At 35.5% G+C, this 20,625-nt stretch overlaps 1 protein-coding gene across 8 annotated transcripts in view; it reads left to right on the top strand.

Annotated features, from left to right (window-relative positions):
* Positions 1-16,030: 16,030 nt before the first annotated feature.
* Positions 16,031-20,625, top strand: part of BAZ2B (bromodomain adjacent to zinc finger domain 2B) — a 294,255-nt gene continuing 289,660 nt past the window's right edge. For all 8 annotated transcript variants that reach the window (XM_063092906.1, XM_063092873.1, XM_063092915.1 and 5 more), the window contains exon 1: positions 16,031-16,182. The gene's annotated coding sequence lies outside the window, so the exon portion shown is untranslated. The remainder of the gene's footprint in view (positions 16,183-20,625) is intronic.

Raw genomic sequence — 20,625 nt, 5'->3', positions numbered from 1 at the left:
GGGAAGGAAGAAGTGAAATTGTTGCTGTTTGCTAACATAATTATCTTATATGTAGAAAACCCTAAATATTCCACAAAAGTCTGTTAGAAATGAATACAGTAGACTTGCAGGATATAAAATCAACACACAAACATCCATAGCATTTCTATACACTAACAACAAAGTACCTGGAAAATAAATCAAGAGAACACTTTCATTTACAATAGCTACAAAACAAAACACAAAACTTAGGAATAAACTCACCAAGGAGGTGAAAGACCTTTACCCTGAAAACTAGAAAACATTAATGGAAGAAATTGAGGCTACAAATAAATGAAAAGCTATTGTGTGTTTGTAGATTGGAAGAATTAATAGTTAAAATACCCAAAGAAATATACAGATTCAGTGCAATCCCTATCAAAATCCCAATGTCATTTTTCGTAGACATAGAAAAAATGATCCTAAAATTTATTTGGAACTACAAAAACCCCAAATAGCCAAGGTAATCATGAGTAAAAAGAACAAAGCTGGAGGCATCACATTGTCTGATTTCAAACTATTCTTCAAAGCAGTAGTAATTAAAATAGGATGGTACCAGCATAAAAATAGACTCATCAACCAGTGGTACCAGAATAGAGAGCCCTGTAATGAATTCACACATGTATGGTCAACTGGTTTTCAACCGAGGTAACAAGTATACACATTGGGAAAAGGACAGTCTCTTCAATAAATGGCATTGGGGAAACTGGATATTCATACGTAGAAGAATGAAATTGGAACCTTACCTCACACCATGTACAAAAATCAACTCATAATGGGTTTAAGACTTAAACACAAGACATGAAACTGTAAACTTCTAGAAAAAACCATAGGGGAAAACTACACAACATTGATCTGAGCAATGATTTTTTAGATTTGCCTCCAAAAGCTCAGGCAACAAAAGCAAAAATAAACAAATGGGATTACATCAAAATAAAAGCTTCTGTACAACAAGGAAACAATTAGAGTGAAGAGACAACCTATGGATTGGGAAAAAATATTTGCAAGCCATACATCTGATAAAGGGTTACTATCCAAAATATGTAAGGAACTCAACTCTATAGGAAGAAAAATAATCCAATTTAAAAATAGGCAAACAGGCTGACCGGTTAGAGTGGCTGGTTAGAGCACGGTGTTATAATATCAAGGTCAAGGGTTCAGATCTCCTCGCCAGTCAGCCACCAAAGAAATCCACAAAAAATGGTTGTTTAAAAAAAAAAATGGGCAAGGGACCTAAATAGACATTTCTCAAAAGAAGACATACAACTGACCAACAGATATATGAAAAAAATGTTCAACATCATTAATCATCAGGGAAATGCAAAGTGAAACCACAGTGAGATATTACCTCAAACCTGCTAGAATGTCTGTTATCAAAAAGATTATAACAATAAAAGTGTTGGCAAGGATGTGGAGTAAAGGGAACTCTTGCACACTGTTGGTGGAAATACAATTTAATACAGCCATTATGAAAAACTATATGTATAGAGATTCCTCAAAAAACCAGAAATAGAATTACCATAAGATCCAGCAATCCCAATTCTGGATATTTACCCAAAAGATTTGAAATGATAAGTATATTGAAGAGATGTCTGCACTCCTGTGTTCATTGCAGCACTAGTCATGATAGTCAAGTTGTGGAATCAACCGAAGAGTCCATCGACAGGTGAATAAATAAATAAAATGTTATATATATGTCTGTGTGTATATATATTCAAGGGAATAGTATTCAACCTTAAAAAAGAAAAAAAATTGTCATTTGTGACGACATGGATGGAATTGGAGAGCATTATTATGCTAAATGAAATAAGCCAGGCAGAGAGAGAGACAAATATTGCATGTTCTCACTTATGTGTGGAATCTAAAACAAACTCGAAAAAGCAAAACAATTAAACTCAAAGGATGGTGATTACCAGAGGCTGAAGAATTGGGGGGAATGGAGAGATGATGGGTACCAAAGCCTCAATTAGACAAGGAGGAATAAGTTTTTCTTCTCCTTTGGTAATGCCAATTATGCAGAGGTTATTTCACTTGAGAAAGTACCATGTTTGCTGCAATTCAGTTTCATTATTTCTTACCCTTTTTGCTCTTCTCATTTGATAATTTTATGTTTTATCTTCAAGTTCACTGATTCTTTTATCAGTTTGATTAATCTGCTGTTGGAGCTTTCTATCGAGTTTTTCAGTTCAGATAATATATTCTTTATTTCTACAATTTCCATTTGGTTTTTAAAAATTGAGTCAATTCCTTTGTCAAGTTTCTTGTTCTGCTCCTGAAATGCTTTCCAGATATCCTTTAATTTTCTATTTGAATTTTCTTGTGACTCCCTGAATATCCTTAAGAGGGTTATTCTGAATTCTCTGTCAGACTTTTCATAAATCCACAGTTCTCTGAGTCCATTGCTGATGCTTGGTTTGTTTCCTTTGATGGAGTAATATTTTTATGTTCTTTCTCAGTCTTTGTGTCTTTACGTTGATGCCTGGGCATTCGAAGAGACTGCTACCTCTTCTAGGTTTTACGGGTTTTGTTTGGTGATGTTAAGCCTTTACTGGCTAATATCAAAACTATCTCTGATCTGTGTTGTTTTTGTTTTTGTTTTTTTCAGTTCTGTGTTGGATTATTATCTATCACCACCACTTAAACTCTGCACTGGAACTAATTTGTACTTCTTTGGTTAATTCCAAAATTGGGAGAACTTCCTTTGGGGACCAGTACTTGAGCCCTGTGATTGAGGTAGATTGCTGCTGATTCTCTGGGGAAGGTTTTTTTTGTGCAGCTCAGGTTTTAATTGTTGGCCTTTTAATCACTTCCAGGTCTTGTAAGTTCAGATACAGCTGCACTGTGTGGAAATTCTGGCTGGGTAATGAGTCTTTCCAGCAAACTGCACCCCCTGCAGTTCTCTCTGACCAGTCTTCAGTGAGTAGACTTGTGCCAGTAGGAATGCAGATCAGCTGCCCACGCTGCACTCCAATGTTCCCCTGGTGGGCCAGCCTTCCCCTGCACTCCAAACACTTCCCATGTGGTGGCTGTGCATTGATCCCTCTTGATGACTCACCAGCCTTTGTATGGCTCCTTTCAAAGGTGGGCTGTGGCCCCTTACTCCCATGTGGGTCCAAGGGAACCCTGTCAGTGGTCTCCTGGCATGGGGGCTGGTATGGTGTGCTCTGAGGCCCTCTTCTCTTCTGCAGACACCAAGCAACTACACACAAAGGGCTCAGCTGCAGTTTTTGTTAGCTGCTGCTCCTTGTGCTACACCTTCTTCTTGTTCCTCCCAGGGGCCAGCCCTGAAGTGCTGGGTTTCGAAGTGGTTGGAGTGGTCCCTTCTTTCTCTTGACACAGCTTTTCCCACCTTCATTAACTCCATGAGTCTCTTCTCCTCTTCCCCCAAGCTTCAGCAGTCCCCGATTAGTAGTCTTTGCTTTTTTAATAGTTGTAAATTGATCAGTTGTGCGAGAGAGTGATGCTGGGGACTATCTATTCCACCATCCTGATGACGTCTCCGGGGTTTTTTTTTTTTTTTTTTTTTTTTTCACTGCTGCATCCCTAGCACCTACAATCGCACTTGGTGCTTAACAGGTGCTCAATAAATATTTCTGGAACGAATGACTGAATGAAAGAAAGGACACGGGTGTGGTATGTAATATATTAAAGGAGTTCAGGGTTTTAAAAATTTTTTTGTTTACATGTGGCTTCTTTGTATAAAATGTATTTTGGTGACTTTTTAAAGTTTTGCTTTTTAACTGATGTGTAATAATTGTACATATTATGGGGTACAGAGAAATATTTCAATATATGTATACACTGTGATGATTAAGTCACGCTAATTAACATATCCATCACTGCACAATTTTATCATTTCTTTGTGATGAGAACATTTGAAAATCCTCTCTTCTAGCCATTTGAAAATATGTAATAAATTATTGTAGGAGGGGTGGAAGGGGAGGAGGGAAAAAAAGCAGAACCAGAAAAAAAAATCTCATATCATAAATTTCAAAAGATGATAGCCATGGAAAGAAACAAAATTTGCTGAAGCATAGTTTGGTGCCCAGCCCCACATTTATTCCCCAAATGCTGTGATATTGAGATTCATCATTAAGACACTAAAAATAGTAGAGAAATAGATGTATGGAGTTTCCTTACATTTTAGTTTTATTATGTGAAAGCAGAAACAGCTGCTGGGAAGAGATGACTAAAAACTGAAAAGTGAAGGATTAAGGCTGATTTCTTGGCAGAAGCAGAGGCTTCAGGACTCCTGAATTGAGGGCCTGATGTAAATTCCAAGGGACATCTCCCTATGGGAATATGATATGTTTTCTCCCCCAGGTAAATAGGGTGAACCTTCTAGAAAATCTCAAAGAACTGAACCCAATTCCTTCAACAAAAGCTGCATATAACAGTTGCCATAAAACTCCTGCTGAATTGTCTTCCCTCTCATTCTATACTTTAGCCATACTAGGCTGCTCACAGTATGACCATTTTTCTTTGCCATTTTTACATCCAGTTTGTATCATCTTGTTGCCTGCTGTTGCCTGTCATTTGTTTTGCTTCCCAGAGGTAATTTGTCTTTTCTTGGGTTGTCTGTCTTCATTAAATATATGAAGGGAGAAAGGGAGAAATTATAAAAAGTAATTTGAATTAAAACAAAACCCAATGACATTTTTGGTAATCTGTTCTGGTAAAGTAGTAAAAGTTTCCCAGAATAAGCACAAAATAATGCTTTCTAGTATTTTTGTCTCCAAAGGTGGAGAAGGTGCTAAAGCTAAGGAAGTATCATTCAATGTTGCACTTGTCAGACTAAAAATAGATATAAAACCACATAGTTGCCTAGTTTATTAAACCAGCAGCAAAATTATAAATGCTATGTTTGGAACAAAGGCAGAATCAGTTTGGCAAAATTCCCTTAACACTTTTGGACCTTATGATATCAATGATATACACTATGAAAGCACAGTTACTCTAACATGTGCATACTAATAGATACTTAGCTTTACAGTTGCATGCAAACCTTCTGAGTGAAGAGTATGAATGAACCTTTGATCTGTGTGCATCTAAGGGGGAAAAGTGCTTGACAGCTTCTTGTTCTTTTTAAATTATTGAAAATTTATGCAAAAAGGGGAAGAGATTTTAGAAATTGGTTTGTGATTGTTTTGTGATTCAAAAAGTTTTCTGAAAATGGTGTATTTGGGTCAGTATTGACAGACGAACAGCTATAGGACAAGGAAAAACATTGCTACACTAGTTAAAGAAATTGCACTTGAATATTAATTCTCACATGGTACTATTCCCAGAGCATAATTTGTAAGCAATATGGACTCTGATCTTGATTCACTTGTTAAAGGAAGTACTGAAAATTGTACTCATGATTGAATTTTGGTCCTTGAGTGTGTATTTTTTAGAATGCTGTGAAAATAAGAGGACAGTGAATATAAAACTCTGGTTTCCAACCCAAAATATGCTGGCTGTCAAAAGGGAAGCTAGTCACATGAATTTCTGATATCAGATATGAGATAAAAACATTTCTTCATGATCCTAAAAAAGACCATTTCTGTGATTTCAGGGAGCTTGCCCAAATGGCATGTGTTAGTACCATGAATTAGCTTGAAACTAGAGTAAATTATTATGAATTTTAACGCTGAAGATAACATATGAGAACAAACTATGATGCAAAGAAGGTTTAATCACTATGGGATGGACTCTTTAACAAATTGGGGATAATCATTCTCCTTCCTCTGTCTCCACTCAGAAAAAATAATCATTCCTTCTAATGTGTACTTACTTTATTTTGAATATCTCTATTAGAGAGGTTATCACATTGTATCGGATATTTTGGAGTATGAACTCCTCTCATTTGGACTGTGCACTCCTCAAGGACTAGTGATTGTGCCCCTCCACAACAGAGGTGTGCTAGTAAATCTTTAGAAACAGACTTTTTGGCAATAAAAATGTATGCTTATATACACATACAAAAGTTGATAAATTTTACTGATATGACAGATCTGTAGCAAACAATTTACAAATAATAATAAAATATGCAATACTCTATTATAAAATCTATATAGCTAATTGATTCTCATGGAATGCTTTAGTGGATTTTTACAAATGTTTGTGTCTGTAGCTTTATCTGTTAGCCAATTTGTGGTTGCAATTCTTGACCAAATGTAGTTCTGACATGAATGTTCATTGATACTTTTAAGTAAATGAGTAAGATGAAAGTGAAACAATGAAGATATTTGTTGGAACTTCACTTTTTCATCAGTGATGTGATTGACTTCTTGCTAAATTGTTAATAGTTTTCAAATATTGGGAGATTATTTCCCCATTCTTTGTGCTATTTACAATGTACTACTTTAAGTTTAATTTGCAACATTTTTGCATCACTTTCTTAAGTCTAGACTATCAACACAACATTAAGTTATTCCTTGATTTGTAGTGTAAACATTTCCATGCTGTAAACATTCCCACCATGGCTGATTTTAAGCTACTGACATGACATCACTGAATGCAGAGTTAGGAAGAGATAGGCAGTAGCACACCACTATATGTTGGGGTTTTTTTGCTGTGCTCTGGTGACATAAATAACCTCAAGTGCATAGATAGCAGTAAAGTGTAGCAAAATAAGAAGTGATGAGTTTTGGGGACTTGTTTTTAAGATAACTTAATTTTAAATTTCAAAATACTCAATTTTTAGTAATGACTGTATTTAACAGCCAGCTTGCAAAACTCCTGAAGATTTAACGCTTGACTTTCGTAAGCTAGGCCAGGACCTTGTTGCACCTGGAGTGGTGCTGCGTATAATCTGCACAGTCTAATGTGACCAGTTTGGGTGAGCAACAGTTAACTGGGTTAATTCAATCAACTTAATTCTATTCATCATTATGCCCTTGGCTTTCATGGAGGATTGCTATGGGAAAGCCCATATAAATCATGTCTATGAATCTGCTGTAAAATTACTCCAAAAAGTTTCTTTGATGTTGTATTTGTTGCTTATAACAAAATACCTGGAACTGGATGATTTATAAAGAAAAATGAAATTTATTTGTTTACAGTTTTTGAGGCTGGGAAGTCCAAAGTCCATCTGGTGGTGATGACAGTGACCCAGGGGTCTCACATTGCAAGATGGTGGAAACAGAGAGAGCAGAGAGAACAAGAAAGCAAGAGTGAGCAAGAGAGACTCTCGTCTTTCTTTTTTTAAAGCTCTCAAAACCACGCCCCTGACCACCATTTTTAATCCATTCACTATGGCATGATCCTATAATTTAGTCACCTCTTCAAGTCTCCACCTTTCAATTACCATAATAGGATTTCCCACCCTCTTAACAGTCACAGTGGGGGCCAAGTTTCTAATACATAAAACTTGGGGGACACAATTCAAGCTTCAGTGAGTTTGGGGGGGGATGTAATTCAATACACTACAGATGTTTTACTCTAGTTTTTTTAAAGATTGAATTAGCAAATCGGTAGATTTCATATTTACCAGGTAAGGGGAATGGCATCATTCACACTTTGTCTGTCTTGAAACTCACAGGTAAATTGTATGCAATTTACCTATAACGTTTAGTGTAGGCCAATGATACTTCTATACTTTAAAAAAAAAATAAAATAGGGGCTGGCTGGTTAGCTCCATTGGTTAGAGTGTGGTGTTATAACATCAACTGGCCAGCTGCCAAAAAAATAAAAATAAAGCCTATGTTGAAATCTTATATATATGAATACATTTATACATATACATACACACATACGTATATACTTACATACACAATTTCAAATTTGGTTTCCTATCAACATTTGATAGGTAATGTTGAACAAATTCTTGATTTTGTTCCCTTTATTTACCAGTTTTCAAAATAATTAGTTGGTTCTCTAGCATCATTCAAAGGTGAACAATGAGTTTTTTTTAAAGTATAATTATGAATTCATATATTAAAATATATTTGATATATTGCAGTCCATTGAAGTTATTCTTAATGATGTTCAGATTGATAATGATGTTCGTCTTTGGCCAATGGGAGCCACTTCATGTTGGCCTCTTCAAGTTGGCTCCAAAGTCCTTTTGATATAACAACAATAATCTTTTATACTTTTCAAGCTTAATGGTATGACATTAAGCTCATCTTAAATATTTCCTGTTCCAAACTTGGAATCAGCCATTGCTTCAAGGAATTCTTTTTAGGGCAGATGGTGTTTGGAAACCATGATCTGGGTATGATGGGTGTGTGCTTGTTGCTACTGCACTGTCCCTGTTTCTAGGCATTTATAGTGGACAGAACTAAGATATATGCATTTTTAAACATAAAATATGTAAACAGTTCATTCTAATAAGTCTGTTTCAAATTGAGGATCACAGAGTTTTATGTAACTCATTAATTTTTCACGTTTCTTCTTTGTCCCACACCAAAAAGTAATTTCCCCCAAACAAGAACTTATTCATTTGCTTTTTCTCAGACTATGCATACAACAGTATTACAATAATACCACTAATAAAAGCATAAAAATATGGTTGTTGATAATTTAAATTGTTGTGTTGTTGCTTTGAAGTTCTTTTTATAGATGATAGTCTATGAGGAATATACTGTTAAGTGTGTGTATGTGTGTGTGTGTTTAATTATTGTGTTTTAAAGTCAATTGGAATAGTTCTTCTCTGTATGGTTATGCCACCAACTCCACTTTTGTGGTATTGCTTTCTAACTTTAATTTTGTTTTTGTTTTATAATAATGTAAATTATTTTATATGGTTCCAAAATCACATCTACAAAACAGGTTTATGAGAAACCCACAGACTATTTCTATCTTTACTACCCTGCTGCCTTCCTCCTTCTAGGAACTCATGTTTTTGAAGGATTTAATTTATCTTTTCATTAAAAAAATAGGTAAATATATGGATGAATGGTGGCATAGACTATTCATGTTTTTCTCCAACTGCTGTTTTCACTTAACAATATATACTGGAGTTCACTCTGAAGTACTTGATACCATATGTATTCCTCATACTTTTAAAAATTTGCATAGTATCCATTGTGTGGATGTACCATTTTAATTCAACCATTTCATTATGATGGATGTTTTGGTTATGTTGGATGTTTCGCTATGATGGATGTTGTAACAAATAACTTCAGTGCTTCAATTATTAACTTCCTGTATACCTATTCTCATATTTTTGTCAGTGTTGGTCAGATTCTTGGAAGTGAGATTTTGCTAGTCAAAAAATAAATACATATGTAACTTTCTTAGATACTACCAAATTCTCCCTTGTTGGGGTTTTTCCATTTTGTACTCCAATACACACAGGCACACGCACACATGCAAAAAAAAAAAAAAGTTAAAAAACATGCCCCATTTCTCCACAAGAGCCTCACTAATGGGCTGTGCTGTGAACCTTTTGGATTTTTGCCAATCTGATGGATGAGAAATAGTATCTCAGTGATTCTTAATTTGCATTTCTCTTATTATGAGCAAGGTTGTGAACGTTTTTATTTAAGGAGGATTTGCATTTCTTCTGTAAAATGTGTTTTTGTCTCTTGCCATTTTGCTATCAGGTTGTTTGTCTTCTTCTTTTCTTTCTTTTTTTTTTTTTTTTTGGTGGCTGGCGGGTGTGGGGATCCTAACCTGTGTTGTTGGTTTTACAAGGTTGCTCTCTTACCAGCTAAGCTAACTGGCCAGCCCCATTCTTCTCTATTTTTAGGTACTCTCTCTATATAGAGAGGATAAGGTTATTAAATTGTCTCATATAAGTTGCAAGTATTTTTTCAGTTTTTCATTTGTCTTTATATTTTGCTTGTGGTGTTTTTTCTTTTTTGCCATACAAAAGCTTTTTATTTAAAGTAGTGAGACTTACCAATATTTTTACTTTATTGCTTTTGATGTTGACCATTGCTAGGAAAGTTTTCCCGACTCTGCAATTATTGAAAAATTCACCCATTATTTCATCTAGTACTTGTATGGTTCAATTTTTTATATTTAAATATCTGATCTTTTTTATTTATTCTTAGACAGATCCAAATTTATATTTTTCCTTATGAATACCCACTTATCTGGGCATCACTTATTAAAAAGTCCATCTCTTCTCACTGCTTTGAGATATGGCTTTTATCTATGGTAAATTTCCATATGCAGTTGGGGGTCAATTTCTCAATTTTTTATTGCTTTGTTGGTCTTTTAGTCATGTGCCAATGCCAACTGTTAAATTATAAAGGCTTTATAATGCTTTAATATCTGATATGATTATCCCCGCAAAGCTCTTCTTTTTCAGGGTTTTCTGGACTTTTCTTTTTCCAAATGAATTTTATAATCGATTTTTGCTTATAACAGTGTTCTTTTTTCTTTTTCTTTTTTTCCTTTTTTGGTGAAAATGGAAGTCAGCATCTATTCAGGAATATCAGTGACCTGAGGAGAGATGTTAGGCTAACCCATCTCTCCAGTAAACCTGAAAGAGAATGGTCAGACTAAAGCCATCTGAAAGACTCAGACTTACTGAGGGGATTTTAAAAAGGGGGCTTAGGGAATGGAATGAGGGAAATGAAAAGCAGGAGGGAGGGAGACGTGAGTTTTAGGGGATCCTTGTAAGGAGCTGGGTGCAAGGCCTTGCCAAGACTCTGTTTTCTGCTCCCATCTCTGCTGTTATCTCAGGGTTCTGCTGGGGTGGTGGAATCAGTATAACTTTGTTGATGTCTTCCTTGGTTTTCCAGGATCTGGATAGTACTTGCTTACATTTATGTAAATCACATCATCTTGCCCCATAACCAAGGTTCAAAATATCAGCCAACCATGAGAAAAGAGGGAACTCAGAGAAATATAGCAGTGTTCTTAATCAGGAATGCCTATCAGAAGCACCTGTAGAATTAAAAGGAAAGAAATACTTGTCTCCCACCCAGACCTAGTGAATTTTTGGGCACTGGGCCTGGATATATATGTTTTGAAAAAGCTCTACAGTTGATTCTGATAATCCAGTTTAGAAAAGAAAAAAAAAAAAAAAAAAAAAAACCTATAGAGCGTAATATTCAAGTTCTAATTCCTTATGACTGCCTTATGATTTATTTTCTCTCATGTGTTCTGGAACTTAGTTAATGACTCCAGCATGTACCCAATTCCCTAAGCTAAACATTTCTGTAGTCCTTCTTTACTCCTTCCTCTCCCTTAACTCTGTTTTCACTTAATCACCAAATTGAAATTTTACCTCAAAAATATCTGGCTCTACACCTCCAGTGCCACAGTCTTTTGCCACCTTTCTCATGAGCTGTTAAGCAATTTCTTCACAGTATAATCTATCACTTGCACTGCCTGTAGTTCTAGTTTCCTCAAAACAAGTTTATCATGTCACTTCTTTGCTAACCTTTGTTGGCTCTCAGAGTAAATTCAACCACCTTATGGTACATTAGGCCGTTCACTTTCTGGTCCCAGCTTCCTTTTTATGGCCTTCATCCCTGTCATGACATTCCTGTCATCCCTTCATCTCTGTCATTCCTTACACTGAATATTCCTGTTACACTGAATTTCTCACTAGTGGATGGACACCAGACCTAAAAGATCTGCATATTTGTGCTTATGGTTTCTTTCAGTTAGAGCACCCACCCCCACCCCAACTTATTTGCCTGAAAATCTCTCAGTATTTGAGATGCGATTCAAATGGCGTCTCTTAGATAAAGGCTTTTTTAGTCTTCCAGTCAGAATTAGTTGCCCCATCCTCCATATTCTCACAAAACTATATTATTTGTATCTTTATAATGTGATTTGTATGAGTCTCTAATCTCCCCGGAATTTCACACTTTCAACATCAACCAGAATGTGAGCTTTTCATGTTTTGCAAGCCTCTAGCACAGTGCACAGCATATAGTAAGCACTCAAATGTTTGTTCAGTGAATGAAAACAAATAAAGCTTCATTAGTCTGTAGTATTTGAAATGGAAACAAGATATGACATTGGCCAGCTTGTTATACTGTTGAGATTTCTAGTTCATTTTGCTTTTTAGACAGCCTTCCTAGACTTTGTTCTCTGTACATGGCAATTTCGTACTCTTTGAGGAACACTGTACAATACCCATAGTGGTAAGTTAGATATCTATCCCTCTCTACCTCTGCAGCTATCTAAGAAGTTTTGTCTTCATCCTAAAAACAGATGCTGCTTTATAGGAGAAAGTGCAACAATTTAGTCAGTGGGATAGGTAAACATCATATATATTTACATCAGGATTAATTATCATTAAAATTGGGAAAGGTCTGCTTGATCATTAAATTCTTTCACAATTTAGATGATGATCCTGGGTAGAAGACTAAGTACTGTGGCAGCCAAATTATTTTATAACTATAGTAATTATTTTCTCTCATGTTCTCTCCTCAACTCTATGATTATGTTGTAGTCTCTGAAATGATCAAGTGTAATAATATGAAAAAAGGGAGGGAATCATTTTAAAAACAATTTAAGCACAACTTCTTAGTAAGAAGGTATCAAATACTTAGAGTAATCCAATTTAAAATTTCTAATATACCATTATTTTAAAAAATCAGTTAATAAGTATAGATTAAATTGGATAATTAATATACTTTAATTACCAAATATCACAGTACTTTAAAGATATATTTTAATATAAAATTAGGCTTTATTATTGAGTTATTAAAATATAGAAATTCATTTTATGAATTTTAGATATCTATGAGTTTTCATTTACCAACTATTGTTAATTATTGATTCTCATCTAACTTCATTTTATCTTTGAGAATGTCACAAAAGTATTTCCCAAATTATATAAAGAGCCCTTGATGATAATAAAAATAGTTTTGTTTTTTTTTTCGTCTTTTTCGTGACTGGCACTCAGCCAGTGAGTGCACCGGCCAGTCCTATATAGGATCTGAACCCGCGGCGGGAGGGTGGCTGCGCTCCCAGCGCCGCACTCTCCCGAGTGCGCCACAGGCTCGGCCATAAAAATAGTTTTTAAATGTTTCAAAAATACATTAAAATTAAGTTCTTCACTATCACCAATTTTATCCTTTATTCTAACCTTTTGGTGATGATAAGGCTTATTTTGTTATAAGTTACTTCATCATACAATCAAGGAGAAGACAACTTTGTATTGTATGTGGCTTTAACTCCTGTAAAAAAACTTTGAACTGTGGTTCTAAAATCACTCAGGAGAATGATAGGAGTTTTTATATAGTAGTCAATCACTTTCATTACATACGTACCATTTTTTGGCTGATTAGGCATATTTCCACAATTTAAACTAATGAATTTTATTATGTCAAATTTGCTTCTCACAGGTTCCTTCCCTGACAACCAGGCAATGTAAATCACATGTCCTTATGAAACCCATTGTTTGGAAAACCAATGTGCCTCTTCAAAACCAATACTATTTCAAAATATTATTGGAACTAGAAATTGAACCATGCCTTGCATATATTGCTTTAAGTATTTAAGTAAAAGATATATTCTTAATTATTCAAGTTACAGTGTGCCACAACTTTTTTCAAGAGCAATGTGTCTTAAGAGAATTCTTTATGAAAACTGAGACAACTTGAATCCAACCCTTTGTTCTTATCCTTTAAAAATTAAATATTTTCAAGAGTAATGCTAATAGGGAAAGTTTCAGTAATGGATTGTTAAAATACTAATATTACGATAATTTATTTGTATACAGAAATATCAGTGAATTCCATTGTTTACTTCCAAATATTTAAAAATATTTTTTATTTGAATAATGACCACATTATTTCATGCATTATAAAACAACGGATGAACTTTTTTCACAAGTGACTTGGGATGGAAGTCTATCTTTTTTTTTTTTGTGGCTGGCTGGCGTAGGGATCTGAACCCTTAGTCTTGGTGTTACAAGGCGGTGCTCTTAACCAATTGAAGGGGATGGAAGTCTAAATGCTACCATTCATAGTTATATTTTAAACTGTATTTTCCTTCTGGAACATTATTAGTAAATTTTGAGAATGTAGAACTATTGACCCAGTCATACATTTACAGAGCTTGGCCATTGAGTTAATTAAATATGAGCTAATAATATATTATAAGGAAATTATTGTCCTTATTACAGTTATTAGGTAGTTACTCAAATTATAGCTTGAAAGGAATGCAGAGCATGGAAAACTCAGGATTAAATTATGCATTTGAACCTTAGGCCAGTTTTTAGTGTACAGACAGTTTACTGCTAAAAGAGAAATTGTATGTCATTGAAATTAAATGCTTTTCTGGGGATGGAAGATTCCAGTTTTTAATGAAATTACTGTGTGGTGTAGTGAAATGATTAAAATCTGTATTCCGGGAATGTGGCAGGAAAAAAAATCAATAAGTGCTAACACAGCTTTGCTGCTCAATGTGAATCCTGAAAATGAAATAAACTACAAAAATAATAATTAAAAACATATCAGCACATTAATTTATTTAGCATCAGTCTCCTGAGAAATCATCTTCACTAATTTTTAGCATACATTTTACTATGTAATGAGCAGTCTTCTTTTCAGATATCCCTATTAGACAGGCAGTATTTCTGCCCTTCCCCCAGTGCTCCTGCATTGCAATCATTGTACTTGCACTTATTATGTTACAAATGACCGAGGTAAGGCTGACATTCTCAGTGCATGCAGAAAGACCTAGTCTGCCAAGCATTTTTTTTTTTTCCCTAATGAAGCAGCTTTGTGAAATCTCCCCATGTGTTAATACTAATGAAGATCCTCCAGCACAATTAAAATCACAGCCAGTGGCTGAAGAGGAAACATAAAACAATAGAATCTTTTAAGATACATTTATCCACACATGTATGTATAAAATATACATATATGGTCAAATTATTCTCCTATACCTCAATTTTTACTTGCTCTTCATCCTGAAATTAAATTATACAATTTCTAATTATATGAACTTTGAGACTTTAGTGTGTTCTGGAGGAAAAAAACACTACCTTAATGAATTTTTTAAAATTACATATTTTCATGGGTAATAAAGTATTATCAAGGTTAAGGCTTTTAAAAAAATCATATTTGGGAAGCTAGGGGCGGGGTGCGGGAGGAATGGGGTGTACGTTACCTTTAGTTTAACTTGATTGGTTGCGGGATGTGGGAACTGGGGGTGGGGTAGAAGGGTAAAAACAGAGAAAGTTAGAAAAGATTCTGGGGCTATACAAATAGCATACCGCATATCGCATGTGCAGTTTAAGGTGGAGCAATAGGCTACCAAACACCCTTGTAACTTAATTTTTTAAAGATTGTTCATTTCCTACAATTAGCTATCCTTTTCCTAACCTCTCAGAAACTGGAAAAAAACATTAAAAAACTATCGAGATTACCTTTTACAGTTTGTGCATATAACTTTAAAACGATTTGCTAGTTTCCCGTCTTTCATTTAAATTTCATTTTAACTCTGCATAAACATTAGTCAGTTTAATTTGCCAGTGGAAGGACAGTAGCATTTTATCCTAGGACCATCTTGCATCGTGCTTCATATTTTATTTTGAGTCCTAACATCCACAAATTCTCGGCCTATTAATTTAGTTGGTTTGTAGATTTCAACAGATTTCTGAGTTAACGAAAAAAAAAAGCTTAGGTGGAGATGGTTAACTTATGCTCCCTCTTCTCCAGTTTACGTTTTTTAAAAATTAAGTTTCCAATCCTGTTTTCTGTCCTTTTCCTTTAAAAGCAAAACAAAACCTTTAAGTTTCTTAACTTTTTCCTGGGACAAGGAACGGTGCAAACTCAAGCTACAGTCTTCTTGGAAGGAAGAAGCAACCCCCTCCCTTAGCTCCTTTAGGATCTGATAGGTCATTTATTATTGGAACTGAAATGGTATAAACAATTCTCTCTTTTTTCCCATGTTAACAGCAACTTTCATTGTTACAGAGAGGAGAGAGAGAGAAGCCTTGTTGGTTGACGTCACTTGGTTCATGAAGCCTTCGCCTAGAAGTGAAGCTGCTGAACAAACCTTGAGAAGAATCATCTCCTGCTTCAATCTGCTGCTGGATAGGAACTAATCAGAGAGAGAGAGGCGGAAGACGGAGGAGGGACTCAAGGGCTTTCCCGGTCACAAATCTCACCTCCACTCCAACTCTCTTTATACTTTTCTTGCAGAAATAATAATAGAAATAAGGAGGTGGTGGGGTTTCCAAAAATCTTAACCTTCATCCATCTGGGGAAGGCAAAAATCCCATCCACCGCAACTCTCAGTTCGAAAGTAAAGGTGAGTTAAAAATCCTCGGGTGTGAGGGGTGCGGTGCGGGTGAAGATGAAAATTCCCAATGTTATAAAGCCGGTTGAAACAGAAAAGGAGAAACTACGCTGCTGCGAGCGGGGAGGACTCCGGAGTTGCTTCTCTGGAGGCGCTCGCCCTGCCCGCCCTGCTCGCCCTGCCGCCGCTGTTTTTCCTCGCCGGTCGGTGTGTCTCTTTGTTGTGCTGGCTGGAAGGCTGGGGTGGTGCTCGGGGTCCCGACTGGAGTTTGGGGGAGGAGGACGCGGAGATATGTGGTCCTGGGTGGGAGATGGGGGGTGCAGTCTCAGGAGGATGTAAACTTTATTCCTAGCTGCCAGTGCGGGACTTCGGTCTGGTAGGGCCGCGGGCCGTGCTCCCCGGGCCCGGGCAGACGCTGCCGCCGCGAGTCCGCCTCCTTTGTGCCGGCCGCCCTTCTCGGCCGCCCCGGCTACGCGCGTCTCCTTCTTTCTCCCCTTCGGCTACTAGAGCTCAGGTCGCCGCCAACAGTTGTGCTTCTTAAAAAAGAACCTCTGGCAGCATTGCGATCGCGTTTCCTACCCCGGAATATCCGCAGCTCCCCCACTCCTCGCCGGGGTAGTTTCAGGATTACCCCCCCCCACCCACCGTCCGCCTATTGCTGCCCTTTTTTGCCTCCGCCCCTTCTTCTCTCCCGGACTGATTAGCGGCGTCCGCCACCCCCACCCCCCCAATTCGGGCCTCTTTTGCTCTCTCCCGGTGTAGCTTCAGGCTCTAAGTGTACTGAAAATGTGCGAGGGGGAGGTGGGGGGTGGGGCAGGTGGGACTGGGAAAAAATCTGGATACCTGGGAAGGTGTATGTCAGAACGCAGAGGGTTGAGGAGCATTGCTTCTCCCACAGTAATGTAGTCTGTGACTCGGTCTCATCTAGCAGTTTTTCCCCGGGAACGGCCGCCAGCTTTCAACTCTTCTGCTTCCGTCGTTTAATCTTCTTTTCGCTCCCTCTCCCCACTTTCCCTTCCGCAGCTCCCCTCCTCTTAAAAGTAGCTCTGTGAACCCTAGAATTGGGATTGGGGAAAGGAAGGGTTCGAAGAGGCAGAACTGGCCCTGCTGTTTGGGAGATTTTCTCTTCTTTTCTTTCTCCCTCTGTATTTATCTTTTGTGTGTTGCTTCCTTATAAAGAGAGAAGCAGCTGCAGTCGTTGGCCGAGTTGTTGAAATTTATCCCTTTGTGTATATTACAATATCCTCCATTTTTCCCCCCTGCCCTCTAAACAACAAGCGTTTCGCCATCTTGGGCAATTTTTATCCCCAAGTCGTCGTCGTCCTCTTCTTCTTTTTCTTCTTCTTCTTTTTTTCTTTCTTTCTTTTTTTTTTTTTTTTTGAGGAAGGAAAAGAAGCCTTAGAAAGGCAAAAGTGTCTGGATAAGGCTCAAAGTTTAGGGAATGTTCAGGGGGCCCAGTGACGTCATGTAAACTTTATCGAGAAATTTTCCTAGTAAGTTTTCTGCTTAATTTTTTCCTTGTTTTAAACTATTGTATAATTTACAAGTTAACGACAAGTTGTGTTGCTTATTTTTGTGTTTTGCTCTCAAAATGAACCAGCAAAGTCTGCACATTTTAGGTTTTGGTAACAGGTGGAAGATTAAGTACAAAAAAATAGTACAAACTTTTGTGTCATTTGGTAGTCACCCAATTTTTGTGCACATATTTTTTATTCTTTAAAGGTTTTAAGTGTTGTTTGTAATCAGCATATTCCCTTATTTTCTCCACTCTCTCCTATGGATTTTTCTTCAATTAGCTTGGTTAATACTTATGTATACTCATTTTAGATTACCTAGCTGCCCTTTTGTAATTCAGTGTTCTATTTTTTGTATATTTATTTACATTTTGAAAGGATATAATTGTTGAAAATACCTCGAGATACTGTATACTTTTAAAACAGCAGATATTAAGTCAAACGATTAGCAAATGTAGTTATTATTTAAAAGGCAGAATTGATTTTTAAAAGATATTTTTTAATCTCTAGGTATAAATTCTTTGTCAGCCGTTATGGAAAGGTAAACAATAAATAGTGTTGTTTTAATTTGCTTGTCTAAAATAGTTATTCATCTCACAAAAGTTTGGCTGGTCACATGACCAAACTTAATGATATACTAACTAGTTTATAAATAACAGGCACTGTAAATTGAATGGGAAAGTGGAATTCTGTCTCTTGTACTCATTTTCAGTCAGCATATTTACATCTTTTCTAACAAGGACATGAAACTGTATTTAATTTGCATTCTCTTTGTCTTCTGGGTTGGGGAAAAACATTGACTACAATTAACTTTTTAAAAAGCTAATGGAAACAATTCTCAATACATTAAAAAGGTTTGTCTAACATACAAAAACTTACATGGTATGTGGTATGTTTTTATTTCTTTAGCAGTCTTCTTTGGTATTATCTGCCATTTATCCAGAAATTTGCTTTACGTAATATGCTATATAGAAAGCTTGACTCTACTGAACGTCTGCCGTTTATGTGAATTGTAGTAGGTGAAAAATGTTTAAATAGTTAAAAGCACATAGAACAGATGGTTCTAAATTATACATGCAACAAAGGACAAGAAGATTTGGCAGATTATAAATGGCAAGCAACAGAGGATAAGCAGTTTTTAAAAATGGTAGTTAAGTACATTTGATGTCTCACACCTATTGTAAACACTGTACATGTTATTGTCACTGTGCTGCATAATCAATAATTTAGACAACATTAAAGCACTTGTATGTTTCAGATACAAAAAAGTAAGATTTTACAAATATTTGAAATGAGTGGTTTATTGTAAAATTATTTAAGCCTGTGATGACAAATAAGAGTCTCTTTATTTTTTTTAAGGAAATCAAATTGTATGCTTTAAAAACAGGAAGTTATTTACAAGAACTTAATATTGTTGTGTTCATATAATGGCTTGGAGAGCAATAGGAATAGGTGCATATTTTAAAATCCAAATAATAGTATCTTTACTGTTCTCATGTGTTAAACTAGTGCTGAACTATAGCCACATTTACTCTTTCAAACACTCCTCAAAAATTTCTTTTTAGATTTGGAAATGCATTTATTAGAATACTTTTGGCATCATTTACTAAATATTATTAAATGAAGCATATATTTTAATTTTAATTTTGAGTTTTGGACATAGCATTGTGATACTGATTTTACTTGATGAATATAGATTACTCTGAATTTTTTAAATGTAAAGATTTTTATGTAGTTTTTGCCTTTCTAGAAGAATTTCTGAGTATTTAATTACACTTAATTTCAAAAAATTTAGAATAACTTGAAGTATTCAGCTTGGTAGAAATTTGTTTTTACTTTTTATAAGCCATTCATTTAAAATGCGTATAAGACTGTAATGGAAACCTTGGAATTTTAATTCTGTTGCCCTTTCTCCCATTTCTTTGTTTGCATGTTTATTATAGAACTGCAGTGTAAAGGAGCAGATGTTTTGCCAAACATCCTGATGTGTTGCTTTTTCTTATGGGAGTGCATAACTGTTCCTTCTGATGCATCAACTTGACAGCTGGTTGATTTCATGGAGATGCTAAGAAGCCATTAGTGGTGTCATTGAATTGAAACAGAATAGTCACTCCCAGCTTGAACTGCAATTGTTAATGTCTTTGTTGCTACTTTTGTGTTACTATACAAGATGTAGGATATCACAGTTGCGTGAAAGTTCAGGATTTCTGTCTTATCTCCTTGAATTAGTGAAAGAACATGTTAGAACTTGAATACTTTTAGTTTTAAAGATATCTCAAAGAAAGGGATTTTAAATTGTAGTTTCTTAGTTTTTGAACTAGTCGTAGTTAGAACTACTAAAACAAGAAATGTGATTAAGCCCAAAGTAATGTGTTGATTTTTATCCCTAAATGAAATTATATAATCAAGGTTCAATGATTTTTAATATACTTGATTTCCTGAGGGATTAATTGAATTACCTAGGTAGATATTTTAAGAGGTTTTTGATTACATAAAATTAAATATTTTGTACCATAAGGTTTCAAAAATATTGTGTCTTATTTAATAAATGTTGACTCTTTTGGTTAAATGTTTCTTTAAACATTTGTTGCAGGAGATAATCAAAACAGAAAAGAAGATGGGCCGCTGGCTGACCCATCATGGACCAATAGCATAAATGAGAAATTAAAAAAAAAAAAAAAAAAACTGATGGTAATTATTAGCATGATGATTACGATCATTAGAAATTTATTATGGATCACTATAGGTACAATTCCAACTGTATTAATTTCCCAGTCATGGTCTTTCCTCTGGTTTAAATTAAATAAAACGAAAAAAAAAAAAAAAAAAAAAAACAGAAAAGAAATAGTTATTGGGGAAATAGGCAGATTGGTGTTTAATTTTTCTTTATAACAAGGCCAAAATATTATTTAAAAATTCATACAAACTGTGTTCTAAATTA

The sequence above is a fragment of the Cynocephalus volans genome, chromosome 1, assembly GCF_027409185.1.
Source record: "Cynocephalus volans isolate mCynVol1 chromosome 1, mCynVol1.pri, whole genome shotgun sequence".
Taxonomy (NCBI): Eukaryota; Metazoa; Chordata; class Mammalia; order Dermoptera; family Cynocephalidae; genus Cynocephalus; species Cynocephalus volans.
Note: the sequence above shows the minus strand (reverse complement) of the source record. Positions and strands in the feature narration are given on the sequence as shown.